General features: G+C 35.2%; 1 protein-coding gene across 3 annotated transcripts in view; it reads right to left on the bottom strand.

Moving 5' to 3' along the window:
* CNTN5 (contactin 5) overlaps positions 1 to 19,297 on the bottom strand; it is a 579,795-nt gene that overhangs the window by 285,309 nt on the left and 275,189 nt on the right. The window lies entirely within an intron of this gene.

Genomic DNA, 19,297 nt, shown 5'->3' with positions numbered 1-19,297 from the left:
GATCCATTTCTAGCAGTATCAGTGTTGTTCTGTAAATGACAAGCACAGAAGAGTAGCCTACTCGAAAGGTAACCTGTAATATACTTGCAGTAACAACCTGTATTTTGGTCTCCATATACGTGCTGTTTCTTACAAACTAGCCTATTGCTCATCGAAAATTTGGGCATCCTGCCTGGCTGTGAGATACAGACAATACTTTGGGTTATACTACTTTGGGGAATTCTGTTGTGGACTTACAAAGAAGTATCATGATAAAATAAGCCCCAGTAGCAAGATGTTTCTCTCATTCTCTTTCAGTAGTCCGAATCATGCTGAAGAGGAACATCTTGAATTTTTTATTAAATCTTCAGTATTAAGAAAGTTCATAAAGAGAAAGATGAGTGCAATACCACCTAAATGATGCTAGTGTGCTAACCCCTAAGTAAGCCAAACTAAAGCCAGAGTCACAAAGCATTTCTGTAGTCCTAACAGAAAATTTTCTTTGCTTTTTAGGGAAGAGAGTTCACTTTCCTACTGACACTTATAGCCCATTTCAAAGAGGACCTCCATATCCTTCAAGGGTCTATAAGAGTCATTCCTCTCCGTACTTCATTTAAATATCTACCTGCAATCACATACAGAACATTCATAGGATCATAGAATGGTCTGGGTTGAAAAGGAACACAATGGTCATCCAGTTTCAACCCCCTGCTATGTGCAGGGTTACCAACCACCAGGCCAGGCTGCCCAGAGCCACATCCAGCCTGGCCTCGGATACCTCCAGGGATGGGGCATCCACAGCCTCCTTGGGCAATCTGTTCCAGTGTGTCACCATCCTCCGTGTGAAGAACTTTCTCTTAATATCTAACCTAAACATCCCCTGTCTCAGTTTAAGTCCGTTCCCCCTTATCCTATCACTATCCAACCTTGTAAACACTCGTTCTCCCTCCTGTTTATATGCTTCCTTTAAGTACTGGAAGGCCACAGTGAGGTCTCCCCAGAGTATTCTCCAACCTAAACAATTCCAGTTGCCTCAACCTTTTTACATAGGAGAGGTTCCTTAGCCCTGTGATCATCTTAATGGCCCTCCTCTGGACCCACTCTAAGAGCTCCACACCTTCAGAAGATGTCCTCTCAAGTGAAACAGCATAGAGAGACAAGAGACAAAATCTACACTCATGGTTCTATGTGTAATCACAATCCCAGTACCATGTTAGATTGGATGAGGAAATTAGCATTGTATTATAGAGAACCTCTGATACACCTATTCCAGCCTATTTTCCCTCAAAAAGAAATGCATTTCAAATTTTTATCGTAATTTGTGCTATGGTAGAAAATAGTATTTTAATCAGTCAGTGGAAAACAAAATATAATCTGCTGTGCTTCATTTCAGCAGTCTTATTAGTCTTACATTACCAGAAAGAAACCCCATGGTAAGTCATATCTATACATCAAATAAATTATCTTTATTTCCTTCCATTAGCAGGTTTCCCTGAATAGTAACAGAAAATCTTTCACCTGATGCTAGCAAACAGCTAGTAAAACATTGCTGACACTTTTTTTTTTTTTTTTTTTTTCATGTATAACAAAATTAAGAAACTATTTACTCTAATTTCTATGAAAGATTTATAATTTTTGGAGCAAAGTAGTCTCTATTGAATCTAGCTGTTTTAGTTATGAAACTCTGGAAGGTAGGTCTCAAACCACTGCACAGAACAAGGAGGCTGTTAATGAAAAAAATGTTGTGGATCTATGCAAAGAAGTGTGTTTCTAACATTTTGCTTCCCTTTTCTACTAAATATTCATTCGTGCATCTCATCCAAGTGAGAGAAAATGAGAGGGAAGAAATCTGAAATGTGCACATCCGTCTTCTCTATGTGTTTTCTTTGATCTCTACACACAAAAAGTATTAAATTCCACCTGAAAAAGGATCCACAGAGAAACAACTTAAGTTATAATATTGTGCTCACTTGTGTTTGTAAATGTTTCAGTCAAAAATTGGCAGCATAGTTGTTTGCACATTTTGTTCTGAGATATGATATGTTACTGGCATCCTGAAGAGTGGCATTTTGATGAGCATGCCCAGGCTGAACTAAACAGTTCTTTATGAGGATAACCTAAATGGGAAGCAGCATAGTATAACTTCTTTCCCCATTTGCTTGAAGATTGTCATCAATTCTTGACTATTCCAGTTTATATTTTAGCACTGGAAGATAAAAGTTATTTCTGTCTTTCCAAGTTTTATTTTTTAATTTTGTTTCTGGTTGGTTTTTATTTTTTTTTCTTTGGTTCTTTCCCAAAACAGATGTTTTTCAGCACAACATTTATATAGAATTTTATTCCAAAGCAATCAGACAGTAAGTATAAAATATGACCAAGTTCTGCTGCATTTTTTTCTCTTTTTGTTTCTCTTAACTTGTGGTTAAATGTCAGCAGCAGGTGATATTTGAATCACTTTCGGACACTGACTAACGTTTTGCTGTTTAGACACGGCCTTTGAACATATTGCTGAATACTGTTTCCTGTCTAAACTAGTAAATATTATCAGTATTCACTTTCATTATTGCTGTAGTCAATGTTGAGAATTAAAGCAGATACTTTATAGGCTTCCAATTACATGTAATCATTGGATCTGTTCTTGAGGAAAACTTCAGTCCAAGTACTGCTGCAAACACCATGGCAAGCCTGCTATACAGCACCTCTAGCAGGATTGCCTTCACTATTTTAACTGATATGAAACATTTATTCCCAAAAATTCATAATACAATCAAAACTCTGTACCTGGAACAGCTCTGCATTAGCTCCAAAAAGATTTTGACTTAAGCTGGTTAGGCTTTCATTGCTGCCCTTGACTGAAAACATCAAACTGAAATGTTGCAGGGCAATATGGTGAAAACTATGTTGAAAAACGTATTCTTGGGAAGGTCATATATATATATATATATTTCTGTAAGATGAAACACAGACAGACACAGCCATTGATTTGTGAAGGTTATGTAGAGAGGGCAGATCTTGTTGCAGTTTTCTGATTCTTTCTATTTTGAAAAAAATTATGTAATCTTTAGGGAAGAATCACAACTGCTAGTCAATAAGATAAATATCTTCCAGTTTATATCCCACAGTATCTCCTAATAAAGGTTTTATATTCTGGCTAAAACAGATTACAATGGAATGTGATATGTAGATAACTCCAGAATAAATACTACTGAATAAATTATTTGCCAAATTTTGTAAATCTTGAAATCAAGCATATTAAATTTGTCTCCTATGGATAATGTTAGTGCATTAACAGTTTCAATTACTATTTTTCATTTCTCTGTCTTGTGTGTTTTAATTTTTTCTCTGATCTTTGTTTTTCTTCACAAAACCTTATAATGTTTTATGAATTGAAATTGTCATTAAACCTGCCAGTAACCCTGGCTGCTAAGAGAGAAGACTTAACCTCTTTGGAAGAGAGATTTTGTGTTGCCAAGCACAGAAGAATAATAAAATATAGTTGTAGTCACTTATTTAAATTAAGTAACAGTAAAAAATTTCCAGAAATTTCTATACAAACTGCAATAAAACTAACTTTTAAGTTGAATTCTTCATGAAAAGTGGAGAGACACTTTGGTAAATCAAAAGAGCAATCAAGCTTGACATCCTGACAGACAACAAAACCCTTTAACATAAAAAATAAGAGACTCCAGACAGTGGAATGGACCCTTATTATCAATGTAAAAGGTTTGCTGGTGTGTCTGGGTACAAGCATGTGTCTCTGGAAGGGGATGGAACCATTAACAGTCCTCTGCAGAACAGTGATGAATTAGTTCTTCCTTGTGAAATGAGTCCATGGGCAATAAATACACTCCTCCCTTTTGCTTATTAGGAAAGATTCAATTCAGTTTTGTTCTGTGAAGGCACAAGAAAGCCTATCTATCAACTCTGAAAGGGCTGACTTAAACTGTGAGTCAAATACGTGCAGGATGAAGCTCTCTCAGCTGCTAAAGCTGCTCCAGCTTCCATGGAAATTCAATTATCATAAGAAAGATTAAAACAAAGAAAAAACAAAATAATAATAATTATTATTATTAAAAATAAAACAAAACAAAAAAAAAACCAAAACAACACTCTCTCGTTATATCTTCTCCCTGTTGATCACTCTGGGGAACAAGGAAACCAGGGAAAAGTTCAATTCTAGTCCACCAGGTAACAGCTTTAATTACCATAACTTCAATGTTCTTACTTTATATCTGGCTGTTATTATGTTTATCTGGTAAGCAAGTCCTGAAATCTTCCTGCTCAGGCTTCACAGGCAAGTGAACATCTCTTTGAGAAATCCTGATATGGCGTTGATGTCAATGAATTACCATTGCTCTATTTCACATTACACACTGTTGAGTAGCACGTCTACTTAAGCACATGGGGAGCATCCAGTACAAACTGTATGCATAAGGACTATATAAATATTCAGAAATATTAGCAAAGAATGACCTGGGATTTCAAAGATCATTTTCTGAAGCTGAGTACCTACAAACTATTATGAAATAAATCCTGATGTCCTTCACATTTCTTTCTGTGTTTTCAAAAACAGCTCCAAGTTTTAATTGCATAAAAATATTTGCTGCTAACACTGGAATAAACAAAGTAAGCAAGTGCTTTTAGCTACAAAAAATCCCAGTTCCAGGTAATGCACAAAAATGTACTTGGTAAAAATAAATTAAATATGACTTGGACTTTCTCTGCAATTTTTTTCTTCTATTGTTTTTAACTCTTTCGTACATCAGATGACTTCTATATAACAGAAATATCTACTATTATTAATTCTTCCTTTATGATATTTTACAGAATTTTTATCTTGGATTTCAAGGAAAATATCAACATAAAGTCTTCAGAATAGCTATAGATTGTTATGGAAAAGGATGCTTTCTACTCAAAGATGGGTTCAAGAATGTATAGTACGTGTAGGACTTGTTTCAAATATCAACTAAATAAAATTACATTTGAGTAGTTGTAAGAGATTATTCTGTTACATCATTGTCCCAAAGCTTGCTAGGGACACAGATGAACAAGCCCAAGCAAGTCCTAGTTGTGAAATCCTTTGTCTGAGGGATACAGATGGACAAGGCCAGGGGCAACGAGAGAGAGACAAATCGCAGATTGATGGCCAGGAAGCAGTCTTTTGTGTGGGCTTATCTCGAGGAAGATGGCCATCTCAGGAGGTGCTGCACCAGAGCGCTCAGGAATGCCACAGTGGCAGAAGAAGAAAGATAAAAAGGAGACCTACAGACATGAGGTGAGGTTTTCTGCCAGTAGATTCCTCATGAAGAAGAAGAGGTTTCTGACATGAGAAGCCTCACTACCTGCCTCTATCCCTCCTGGACTTGCTATGCGCTCTATCAACATGCTGAAGAACAAAGGTGTCTGCCATCAGATTCCTCACTATGGAATTCCTGCATGCTGACAAACTCTCCTGGGCTGCTGAGTCCTGCTGCTTCCTCCTGGATTGGCTCTGCGACTTCTTCCTGCTACCTGCTTGCTGCCCAAGCCTGACCATGCTGCTGCTGATCTCCCCCTGCTGCTTTTGCTTCAGACCTTCAAAATGGCATGAAATGGGACTGCTGCTGGATCCTGGTGGTGACTATCCCCGCTTCATGCAATTTTTGCTTATTTCCTATCGTTTCTATCACCCTCCTTCCCTATCACCCTTATTTGTAATAGTCCTGCCCTTCCCTTCCCTTCCCTGACTCCCTGATTAGGATTTATAATAAACTGGTCGGACCAACTTTTGAACCGTTGTTTCTTAATCTCATGCCAGGTATGCAGATATTAAAAAGAACCTCCTCTCTCCTATAAACTGGAGTGAGACAGTAGTCAAGTGTAACTTTACATTCCTCACTGACACACAAATGTGAAATTTAAATTATTGCTGGATCTACTCTTATTTGTTCTTTTTTTTTTTTTTTTTTTTTTTTTTTTTCTCCCACAAAGTACTTCAGATGTTTTTGTTCTGCAATTTACTAAATGATGGCTATATTCCAAACAGAATTAGGAAAGTGATGAAACCAATATACAATAATATGATTTCCTAAAAGTGACTGATTCAAACAGGCTGCTGACTCAGACTATCAGAAAAGAATAAATGTTCAATAATATTCAGAATACTAATGTGAATTTTACCTTCTGTCCCCTTAGCTTTAATTAAAATTAAAACAAATTCTTTCATCCTCTTTATCATTACAACTTAAACAGTTTCTGACTGACAGCTTGGATGACTTATTTTCCTTTGTAACTTTTACACATATGCCAGCCTAGTCACAAATCTAGACAGTAATTTTTCTTCAGAATTTTTCTGTCTAAACAGTGTTGATAAATAGAAGGAACTACTTCCAGAAACAACCTTTTCCTTCATTCACTCCTTGTATCTTAGAGAATACAGGCTGTTGTGAAAAACAAAGAGTTTATATATATATATCCTCAATGATTATACAATTCATGGCAAATAAGAATAAAAAATGAATGTATTAGCTCTAAACTTAAAAACCTATGATAGACTGACACTACCAGTTGACTACACTGCATTAAGTGCTCTCCATTACTTCAATACGCATTTAGAAGTATGCAAAGATTCTACTTTATAATGCATTTCATTTCCAAAATCTGTTCCTCAGCAGGATCACATCATGTACCTATTATTGATTCTAGGATGAAATTTAGATGAAATTCAGCTAATATGTAACATGCTAGGAGGCATTCAGATACAGATAAGAGGGAGGTTCCCCATCAGGTTCCTTTGATTTTCAGGACTTTTGTAGATCAATCTCAAGGTAGACTGCTATTTCCAGGATTTTTTAAATAAGTGCTAATAAATAGCATGATGCATTACAAAAATATGTCATCTAATACCAAATTTTCATTGTGCTGGTCTCTTCTTTAAGAGAGAATAGACCATAAGTTATATCTTTGTATTTCTTGTTTTCTCTTTCTTTTCTATCTGCTCTCTCATACCACTCTTATAGTAAAAACAGTTACTGACTCATAATTGCCTGTTCTTTAATGCAACTTCATAACAAAAATTAAAACCTTAATACTTTTGGAAACATAGTAAAATCTGGACTTAAGCCACCAGTTCATGTCCATGCTAGGGGGGTTGTAACTAGCTGATCTTTAAGATCCCCTGCAGCCTAAGCCATTCTATGATATGATATGATAAATTGGTCACTAGAAAATGAGATTTGTATTTACCAACTAGGTAGCTTTGGAACAAAGCAGTGGTCACAATGTGAATTAAAAATGCTGAGGCATGCTGAGTCCAGAAAAGCTCATATATATCACAAGTAAAGAATGATATAGCAAGATCTTCATAGGTCTACCTCTCCTTCTATTTTGCTGTGGGATGATTACTGGATTATGTGTATTTGTGTTTATATTCTCCATGTCTGATAGTTCCCAACATAGACAAACACCTCCCTTTTTCAGTATCTCCATGATATTAATTTATCCTCTAAAAATAGAAAAAGTAGAATGAGAAAAATTATTTTTAATTTAAGTTCTTCATTCTTTCTTAAGGATACTTCTCCTTTTTCATGTTGTAAAACAAATACTCTTTCATTAAAATAAAGCAACATGAACAAGACTCCCTCAAGTTTTCATTAGACTTATTTTCATCAGTTGCTTTTGTGCTTCTAAAGCTCCAGTAGAAGTGATTGTAGCTAAGTGAAATATTCAGCTCCTAAGTAACAGCTTGAGAAAAACAGCAAAGCTGGAAATCATAGAAGTTATGCATGTATTCCCCCTGTTAACAGTGAAATAATTATCCTTATTATGGACATTTTCATTTATAAAGCTTTTCTCTCCTCTTGTCTGTTTTCACAACTGCACTGAATGAGTATGAAACACAACAGTGGTCAAAATTTTAAAAGCTGTCAGTCTGCAAAATCACCAGCTTCCACGTATGGGCTGCCACTCTGTCAAGGCCATTCCTAAATGCCAGTTTTAACAAGGAAGACATGCACATTATGCTATATTAATTACTACTGATTTGCTAATTATTTTGGCTAGCACTATTGATTCTTCCAACAAAATGAGCAAATTGGACTGGACAAAGCAGTGGAAAAAATCCCTCTAATTATAAACAACCTCTAAACAACATCTCCATTGGGAATAATCATTGCTAACAATTCAAAATCCCAAGTGAATCCCAAGTTTATTTCTGTTCCTTACAGTTAGTGTCTGATTCTCTACTTGCTTACTCAAACTTTATGCTCTCGCAAAGTCTGGGGTATTTTTTTTTTTCTCTGAGATAAAATTTGGCAATTCCAAAGTGCACAAATCCTTCCCAGAAACTGTCAGTACTGAGAGCAACCAGGGTCCCAAAATTGCAGAAGCAATCTAGAAAATGCTTATCTGTGTTATCCACATGACTGTGATAGCCAGTCTCTCTTCTCAGCAGTTTCTTTTAGTAATGTAGCACACCTGTTGCAACATCCTGTTCTTCTTTGTTCCTCTCTCCCACCTTACAGCTCACAGTTCAGGCATGGTAGCCGCATTTAATGCTTCCCATTTATCTTTGATCGCTTGTCTTTCCTCCCTCCCCCCTTTTTCTATACATTTTCATCATCTACCAGTGTTTTCCAAAATGATAACTTTCAAATAATGCCTTGACATTTAGAAATGAATGCAATAGAATTGTGGAATTGGAATTGCTGGAAAGAAAGGGAAAACAAATTCAGAAAGAAAACAATTATAATAAACAATTATATCAGTTGTACTAATATGAAGAAAAAAAAACAACCACCAAAAACTCTGAGGACAACAGTGAGAACCACATAGTTCTAAGGTCTCTGTATTGTGTGACTCTTCCTGGCATTTTTAAGACACAGTAATGAAAGCATAGATCAGAATTAAAATACTGATTATATAAACATATAAGAAAATCGTGCCTCTGGAGTGATTATGAAAGTCACAGAGAGATATTTTTGCTGGCTTGTATGTTTTCATAGAAAAGATGAAATTAAAGACAGTTTTTACTTCTTAAAGAAACAATGACAAATGTACAAACTTTCAAGTATTTTATTATAGGTATAAATCTATTTTACCAATAGATTTAATTTATTTCCTGAAACAAACAACACAAAATGACCTGTATTTTTATTTTCTGCCTAAATTCTTCCAAAAGAGTTTGAGGTAGTGTTACTCAATACTATACTGCTGCTGTTGATCATGCTGGTCTTTATATTTGAGCTACAGGACTTTAAACTGCCATATGGCAGGAGGCTATTGTCAATTTATGTGTACACAAATTGGTGCCTGAAGAACAAGAGAAATCTGAATAGCCAGAATTCATACTATTTTAAGAGTTTCTGTAAGTAAACTGATTTTCAAATGGTTAAACCAGCAGTAGTGAACTATCTTGTTAATTGAGTTAAAACTAGGCTAATAAGTAGAATGTTATGCTTTCCGTAAGACAATTTCATAAAAATTGAGGAGTATTAGAAATACTTTCTAACACAATTAGGATACTTTCTATGTGAAAAAAAATGATACATGTCAGCAGTGAATTAAATTAATTCTCATTACTTTTCTTACATACATGCTAGTTTTTAAGCATATTTAGCACCCTCCGTCATGAAATGCAAATTTATAGTTATATCTAGACAATATCAAGGCAAATCCAGAATCTGCAAAGTAAAGCATGAAATTAATCCTTTTGTATAACAGACAGAGCTACTTGTATACAGATAATCTATGAGAAATATTTTACAGAATACTCTTCATCCAAGAGAGAGAGTCAATTCATGTATGTATACATAGATGCATATTTATATATAACAAAAACAGCTAGATTGAAACACAGGCATACTGGAAAAATATGACTGAAAAAGTAACAGTCTAATAACCCTATTTATTTCTTGGAGGAAGCTGTCTAGAAAAATACTATGGAATTATATTCAAGTCTCTAGTTGGTATTCAAGTGGTTAATTTTGAAGGGAATAGAAAACAACAGAAACACTATGTATATATATGCATACCAATTATTTCTGCATGTGCCTAACACAGTTATTCATGAAGATCTTCTGAACCAATCTTGCATTGTTCTCAAAGTCAGATCATGAAGATTCAACTCACCTGACTATATCAACTTGACACATTTATGTTAGAAATGTAATAAATACAAGTACTTTTTCAAGTCAGAGATGAGAAGACAACAGTCTAGAGGGTAGAACTACTAATCCAAGGCAACCTAGCATGTTCCCTCATATAAAAATCTTTGTATTACCAAGAGGGAAAGAATTAACTCTACATTTTTTAGGGGAAAGAAAGTAAGGGAAATTTTGAAAGTAATACTCAGTGATAAAACTGCAATGACTCACCATTCCATTTCATCAAGGAACTGGATTGGATACCTACAGACAGTGTGAGGGTGAAGAATTTTCACAGCTGTTTTTTTCCCAAGATATGCGTATTGAGACTAAACAAAAAACATTCTCATCTGTGGTAAAAGTCTAATTTGATAAACTAGTCTAAAAGCATAAACTCATCCATTAGTCAAGTGCAATCCAACAGTTACTTTTGTCCAGTTGTGATCTATCCTTCACAGGGACATTCTTCTTTATAAATCCTAAAAAAAACCCTATCAAATAATAATAGTTTAATGCACCTCATCTTTATAGTCTTTTGAAAAAGTCAACTGTAGCATTAAAATGTCAAGAGGTTTGCTGTTATTAGCAAAGTCAAAAATAGATGTTTTAAGAATAGGAAAAAATGAGGCAGCAGAATTTAATAGGATCTCTGATGACGTGAAAAAGCCTATTTATAATTCATTTTGCTGTGTACTCAAATAAGTCAAAATAAAGATAATTTATCTCCAAAATAACAAATTGCTTTTAGCAAATGGCCCACGAGGGGGCAATAAAAACATTAGAAAATCCTTGACATGGTAAATAATTAAGAGGCCAGTCAAAAACTTGATAGAAAGTCCCTACTGTCTGCAAATTACAAGACCTCAAGGGTACTCCTGTAGATAAGGAAATGTACAGTAACACAGGAAACTACTAAAGTGCCAAGTCCAACACAGTAGCATCAAACATTAAATATTGAGCAAGCCCCAAAGGAAAGGCACTTTATATCATAATATAATTTCACTTTATCATCAGGACTTTTCTATGTCAATGGTCCAAGTCATAAATTGAAATAATGAAGAAAAAAGTTAAAAAAAATAGATTGTAATAGCCTAAAAAAGGGAGGTACATTAACAGAACTTGTACATGGTAATAACTTCTTAAAATAACCAGTGAAGTCAATAAAAGATAATACTAGCCATCATAATTAACAGTTTTGTAAGTAACTTTCCATCTAATGCTTGACATTTTATCTTCCTTTGGTTAAATTTTAAAGACAGCAGACATATAGAAATATTTCATTAAACTACAGTAACCTCCTGAACAAGAGCAATTTATAGTCCTAAATGAGGATTTCCACTATGAATATTTTCACCAAAACTGCCTTTGTTTTTAATGACCCAAGACACCTGCTTCTCTTGAACTTGTTCAAATAATATCTTCTACCCAACAACTGCAACAGTGAAGTGACAAATTCTGTATTCCTTGAGCTCTGCTCATTACTCTCCTCAGACTGGACAGCAGGTAGGCCTTGAAAAGTAGGTTCTGGGATGAAATAGCATCCCAGAAATAACTGAGTTAGAGAGTAGAACTTGTTTCTAAAATATCTCTTTAAGCACCTGGGCCAAGGAACCTTGGATTGATTTGCTGTACCAAATTTCTTATAATGCAACAGCCTCCTGTAAAATTAATCCATATAATGGACTGTTAAAAGCCATACTAAAAGCAATGAGCACTGGGACATGCAAGCACTGGAATGTAAATTCAGCATAAGCCACTTGGCTGGCAAATAACATGGATACAGATTTTGAATTTAGAAGGGAATTCTGGAGGTTGTGTGGTCCAAACTACAGCGGAGTTTCCTGAAGCTTTTGAATATTTCAAAGGAAAGGGATTCTACAGTTTCTCTGGGCAATCTGTTCTGAACTCAGCCATCCACAGGTGAGTTACTTCCATTACAAGTACATAAAGGCAGTCTCATGCAAAAACAGGTATGGTACACTATTTTACAAAAAAATATCAAAATGCAGACAAGTAAATCATCATAAAAATGCACGCTTATTCTATTTCACATCTATTCATTTTTAGTAATAGGGATACACTTTTAAACTAAGGTGTTTTAGTCCTTGTTTGTGTTATTTGTTCTCTGCAATATGAATAAGAAGATAATTCTACATATTTGCATCATTCCAGAGAGATGAGGGAGGGAATCAAGACAAAGAAAAATTACAAGTTGAACTTGAATTTTGAGATAAAAATTATTCACTAAGAGAGAAAAGAAAGAGAGAAATATTAGTAATAATAATTTTATATATACTTACAAAACAAGTTATCCACAATGTGATTGCTCACCATCTGCCAACCAATGCCAAGCCAGTCCCCAAGCAAGAGCTACCTCTGTGGCAAACTCCCCTGGTTTCATAGCTTTCACATGATGTCATAATGTTTGAAATACTCTTCTGGCCAATTTGAGTCAGCTGTCCTGGCTCTTTCTCCCTCCAGCTTCCTGTGCACTTCCAACTCCCTCACTGGCAGGACTGTATGAGAAGCTGAAACATCATTTGCTCTGTACAGCACTGCTCAGCAACAACTAAAATATCAGTGTGGTATCAACATTGTTTTTCTCCTAAGGCCAAAATGTAGCATCATGCCAGACATTATGAGGAAAAATAACTCTGTCCCAGATGAAACCAAGACAGTAGTAGTGTTCTGTATAAGGAGATAAGGTTTGGATAGTGTTTGTATGAAATTGCCTGGAAAAGGCAGCATGAGTTGTTCCTTCGTCAGGAAAAGCAAATCTGCTTGAGGGATTGCTTTCACTTCAGAACATCGGGTAACAAGGGAGGATGGGAAAATCCAATGTGCACCTCAAGGGAGAAAATAATTCCTAATTTGAATTGTACACTGAAGGAATCATTAGAACAAGAATCACCTAAATAAACGTAGAAACCAGGCCCGTGAAACAGTGGCCAAACCTGAAATGGCTTTGACATCCAATAGCATATGCCTCTCCTTATCCTAAGCAACTGTCACAACAGACAGAACGCAAGTCATGGACATCTTACAGATATGTTACAGATGTTTGACAGAAGTGGGAAGAAAGTAATATATGCATATATATCAAAAGACAGGAAGTGGGTGGTGGTTAATCAGTGTGCGTTAGATAGTATAGGTATGAAGTCTAGTGTGCATATGCCACTGAGCATAGTGTAGATGGTACAGAATGAAGGAATGAAGGATGGAGATTGCAGTGTTTAGGTGGAATAGAGTTAATTTTCTTCACAGCAGCTTGTATGGTGTTGGCTTTCTTTTCTTTTTTTCTTTTTTTTTTTTCTTTTTTTTCTTTTTTTTTTTTGTTTGCTTGTTTGTTTAGATTTAAAAGTAAAACAACACTGATAACACACTAATGTTTCAGCTACTGCTGAACAGTGTTTGCACAGTGTCAAGGCTCTCTCTGCTTGTACTCTGCACTCCCCAGTGTATAGACTGCAGGGTGCACAAAAGATTGGAAAGGGATACAACCAGGAAAATTACTTGAACTAAAAAAAGAAATATTCCAGACCATATAATGTCTTCAGCAGCAAAAATAGAGGGGGGGGGGATGGTTAGAGGAGTGAGATATTTTTTGCTTAGGAACTGGCTAGGCATTTGTCTGCCATGGGAGGTAGTAAGTGATCACCTTTGCATCACTATCACTTATTTTGTTTTGCTTTCTTTCTGTCTTTTTTCACTTGTCATTCACTTATTGTGAACTTTATATCTTCACCCACAGTTTTTCTTTTTTTTTTTTCTTTTTTTTTTTCTTTTATTCTTCCTTTCTTCTTTCTCTGTTGCACTGAAGCTGGAAAGAGGAACAGAGCGAGCAGTTGGATGGTACTTAGATGCCTATCAAGCTCAACCTACAACAGGGATTAGCTAGATGTGAAAGGAATTGCATACACAAAATCAATGAAAACCTTGTCAGAAAAAAAAAAACAAAGTAGCATATGTTAGGAAAGAGCAAAACAGATTTTCAGTATGTCAATTGTCCTGCTCTGAAAATGTAAAATAATATTGGGGTATTCTAAAATGCAAGTAAATATAACAATATAACCAGCTCCACTAGGTTAGCTTATGCCAAAATGGAACTTTGAAATAATCTCTTTACTGTATCCTTTCTCACGAATGATCTTTACCTATTTTTCTTTTTTTTTTCCTTAATTATTGCACTCATGTTAGAACTGTGTGCACCTAAAACCAGCTTAACGAAAGTTGTGAATAAAGCCACTAATCAACAGACAATACACAAACCTTATATCTTGAGAAAGCACAACATATTTACACCAACACAGGATACAGAAGGGTTGAAAAGTGCCCACACACATACATCTGCTAGTTTGGCAGCACTAATATTTTGGTTTTATGCAGCTACTAAAAGTCCACTCTATAATGAAATGCACGGCAATCTTGTTCTGTGAACAAGTGCTAATTTAACACTAGACTAATTTAAAGCTAGAGACTCCTTGATTAAGACATGCATGTGCATTGGTAACAAATTGTGAAAAGCTATTATTTTCAATAGACTTTGGTTTATTAAGGAAGTAGAAATGAGTATATTTTGTATGCTATCATAATTCTTAAGAGGCAGTTACATTATGATTGGCGCTGTGCAAAACCTAGGTCTGAAAGGATCCTAGTAAAGAAGCATACAAAATCAAAATGTAGACGAACACCCCTTATATCTGCTGGCTAATCTTATCACAAATTCATTGTGAAGTTTGATGAACAAACATTACTGTTGTAAGAGAATAACAAGGTGCTATACCAGAGAAATTAATAATGTAACAATGCCCCTTTTGCAAATTTGAATTGAGAGACTCATTGGAAACATTTGACAGGAGTATTTTGAAATGGTAACCAAAGCATCAGAACAGGAAAATAGTTTGAGGCAATGAAGAAGTGATGATCACTATAAAAATAGATTGATCAGAAAGCAATAACATGATCTGCTATGCACAACACTTGAAAATAAAATAGGAATTTTTTTTTTTTTTTTTCTGAGTAGGTCCAAAACCTTCATAATGATCTGAAAAGTTAAGTCTCATCTCTAAGTACTTTAGGACAATCACCTCAGATGACTTTCAGAGAAAAAAAGGATTTATAAGCAAGTATAAAAATAGCGCTCTGACCACCCAAAACTCTTCCTCATTGTAAGACTATAAAATGAAATATTTATGCAATGCTTACTAAACAATATTTATAGATCACAAAACAAATTGAATCTAGTTGTGCAAGAAAAATGATATCTACCTGTGCTTTCACATCTGTCTTCGACACACAGAAGCTTCTAAATTTTTTTATGTCATACAGTGTAGTTGGAAATAATCACAAGGACCAGAACAGGATAGGCTGGACCAGATGGAAAGCAACTTTACAGAAAAATACAGGGAATTCCCTTTGCAATTAATTCTGGTGGATGACAAGGTTAACCTGGTCCTGAATGTATTTCTGAGGCATGAAAGAGCAGCAGCCTTCTGATCTGCATCAAGCAAGTCATTGTCAGCAGGCCATGAGCAGTGATCCTTCCCTTCTGTTCATCCCATATGAGGCACAGCTGGAGAGCTCGGGGTGTCAGGTTCCCCAGTACAAGAGAGCGGAGACATACTGGAGCAAGTCCAGCAAGTGGCACAGGGATGATTAAGAACTCAGAGCATCTCTCCTATGAGAAGTCTCCATCTTAGACAGCCAGGAGCCTTTAGAGAAAAAGCTGAAAGGGAAATGTCATTGCTATCCTCAACTAGCTGATCAGAGGAGACAAAATCAAACTATTCTGAGATCCACACAGTAATGGGAAGAAAGCTAACAGACACAAGCTAAAACATAAGAAAATTTGTATGAAGTATAAAGACAAAAAATACCACAAGGGTATTTCCCAGGGAGGCTGTGGTATTTTCCTTTTTCAGAAGAATTCTAGGCTTGAATGGATATAGCCTTGACTAAGCAACTTAGCACCATGGAATCATAGAATGGTTTGAGTTGAAAGAGACCTGTAAGATCATTTAGTTCCACCCCCCTTGTTGGAGGCAGGGATACCTCTCTCTAGACCAGGTTACTCAAAGTTTTTTTCTGCGAGGGAACAACATCTGTGCTGCCATTTTGCTATGGGTAGAATGATGGCAATAGTATTAATTAGCTACCTGAGAGAACTACGCTGAGGCATACATTTCTATCTCCACAGTATGGCACATCTCTCCAGGACTACACAAGCAGAAACATTTGAGCTTCTACAGTCGGTCCACTTGATGTTATTACTCCTGTTTTGAGTAGGAGATTCCTTTCAAATTAAATAGTTCTCTAATTCTGTTGTTTTCTTATATCTCTATATTTTCGCTGGTGAGTTTTTTAAAAAATTTAAGAAATCAACCAACCAGAGAAAAACATAAGCTGTAATATTAAACAATTTCTTATGGCAAAATGATTATAAAAAATTTGGAACATTTAGTATTGCTGACTGTCCTAACAGTGTCTGTGTGCAAATAATAAAATCATAGAAAACTATACAGCATATATGGAAGATGCATTAAAACCAGGTCTTTTTTGAGTTTGAGGTTTTCCAGGTGCACAGAGCACTATGTATACAGGTATGTGTGGTAAAAACAATCCATCACAATCCCCCATTGAGGAAAACTTGTTTCAGTAAAAGATGATGAAAAATGGAAGAGTAAACGTGGTTAGAAGAGGCATGAATTTTGTTCTCTATTTTTATAAAAAATTATGCAAGGAACTGACAAAGACTTTTTTCATTTGTTGTCAGCTGCAGTTAACCAGCATTTGTAACAGGAACTTCTGTATACCCTGTGATAGTGTCAAATGGGTTTACACTGAGATGTAAACAATTATGTCTTCTCCTGGAAATTCTGGCAGCAATAAACCTAGAAAATGCCAGAATCTGTATGAAAAAACAACAGAAAATCCTCTCCTATTGTGTTAAAATATGGGAATCTTTTGAATATTTGCTTTGAATCACTACAGTTCTGATGTAAAGGCTATTATAATGCTTTATGTACTTTTTAGTTTACTTTTAAAAAAATAAAAACACTACAGTACTCAAAGCAAACTTATTATTTATTTATATAGGTCCCTGAGAAAAAAATGATTTACAGTATCGAGTGCGTTCATTTTAGCAGAACTTTTATAGTCTTTTGAGAGTATTCTAGTCCATCATCTCACCATAGTCCAGAATATATGTTTCTTTTTGTGTAAGCAATGTCAGAGAAAGCTTTTAAACTGTTTTTTCCTTTCTCTTTTTTTAAAGGCAATTGGGAAATACCAAGAAATAGACAATGGCTGAATTCAAAATACAAACTGCACTTATAGCTCGAAATAATGTATTACTCTAAAGCCAAGTTATTTTTATGTCTTCTACAGTGAGAGATTAGTATGTCAAGGTGTTATGACACTGTATAACAATGTCTAAATATTGATACATTCATATCTTTTTGATGTGTAATCATGTTATTACAAAAGATACAAAACATTGTCACACTAGAGCAGTCAAATAAATCTTAACTGCTCATGACAATTTTGTGACACCATTTATGTTGTGAAAGCTGTCTTGCTGAAGTGATAAGTACATTAAAAGGGAGACGGTTCTTATGCCCATGTATTTGTGTAGTGTTTTAGCCTGTAGGCAGCTTAACACCACACAGTTGTTCACTCACTACTCCACAGTGGGATGGGAGAGTCAAAAAGAGTAGAAGTGAAAAAAAATGAGATAAACTTTAGTAAGAGAGAAAAAAATATAAAGAATAATAACAATAAAAAAAAGCCAACTGATCCTTAATGAGTTCCTATGCAGTGGTAGCCTGTTCCTTCACAGCTCCTTGTTAAACCCCAGCTCCTTGTTGGCAGGGCAGTGTGAGAAGCTAGAAGTCCGTGACTGTATGCAAGAACTTCTCTGCAGCCATTAACACACTGATGTGTAATCAAGATTGTTCTCATCCTAAGCCTACACAGCACCTTATAAGTTACTGAGAAGATTAAACCAGGACAATTTGAAACATATTTATCATGTGAACCTTAGAAAAACCAAGGAAACGTACATAAAATATCCCACAAAACTAGACTAAATCATAAGCAAGCAAATACACTCACACAAGAAATATATCTAAAATAACTGATGAAAAAGATGGAGATGAAAATGCACTTTTTTTTCTTTTTAATCTTATAAAATTGGATGCAGAAAAAAATGCATAAATAGAAAACATTTGTATTCAGCATTTTATATTTTCATCCTATGGATATAGAACTTATTTACTTTCCTGTTCTCTTTGGTAAAAAAAGGCCCAAAGCATCCATATGCATCTTTATAGACTCTTCAGGTAAAGTCTGAGAACAATGTAGATACTTCTGTAAATTGTTTTGTTTTTTTTTTACTTTCTTTCTGAGCTCTGCAGAACAAGTAGAAAATAAATGTACATGAGGAAAGAAAGTAGCCATAGTTCCTCTGGGTTTCACTCAGAATGTAAGGAACATGCTGCTGCTGATATTTCTGCAGTTGCATTTAGTGCCAACAAATCTCAAAAGAATTTTTTGTTTCACAATAACGAACAGTTGCAAACTTCAGCTAATGCACTGCACATAATAGTAATTCTAAGTGCATACAAGCTTCTTCTGTGTGTGTTTTTTTTTTTTCTTTTTTTTTCTTTTTTTTGTGTTGGATTTTTTTATTTGTTTGTTTTGCTTTCTCAAGCAAGGTCATAGCCAGTTACAAAAGTTATGAAGATTTTAAGTATTCTAATTTAATCTCAGGAGAAAGTGTTTTGCAAGCATTGAAGTCAACAAATCAAAAAGGTAGACTAGAGTAGTGGCTAACACAGCACTGTGAGGAAGCACACCGTGATGAATAATGAGATGATAGTAAGGAGAAGTACGGGAAAAAAAAAAGATGATGGGAGAGAGGAGTGAGAGAAAGATAAAGAAATGGTAAAATAAATTGTTATAGCCTATGTATCACATTGGTTAAAATTAACAAACCAAAATTAAAAAAGTTTCCTCACTTCACCTGACACAAGCAACGCCTTCTTACTACTGAACTTAATGTTCACCATCTGCTGAATTCTCTGAGAGCAGAGAAAGGCCCAGATCATAAATTAAAACCTACAGAAAAAGTCATGAGGCACAAAGAAAAGTAAACCGTAAGAAAATAGATCTATCCCATGAATCCTCCTGTCATGGAA

Source organism: Tympanuchus pallidicinctus, unplaced genomic scaffold (assembly GCF_026119805.1).
Source record: "Tympanuchus pallidicinctus isolate F22 unplaced genomic scaffold, pur_lepc_1.0 scaffold11, whole genome shotgun sequence".
NCBI classification, from domain to species: domain Eukaryota; kingdom Metazoa; phylum Chordata; class Aves; order Galliformes; family Phasianidae; genus Tympanuchus; species Tympanuchus pallidicinctus.
The sequence above is the reverse complement of the archived record's forward strand: the minus strand, read 5'-3'. Positions and strand labels throughout refer to the sequence as shown.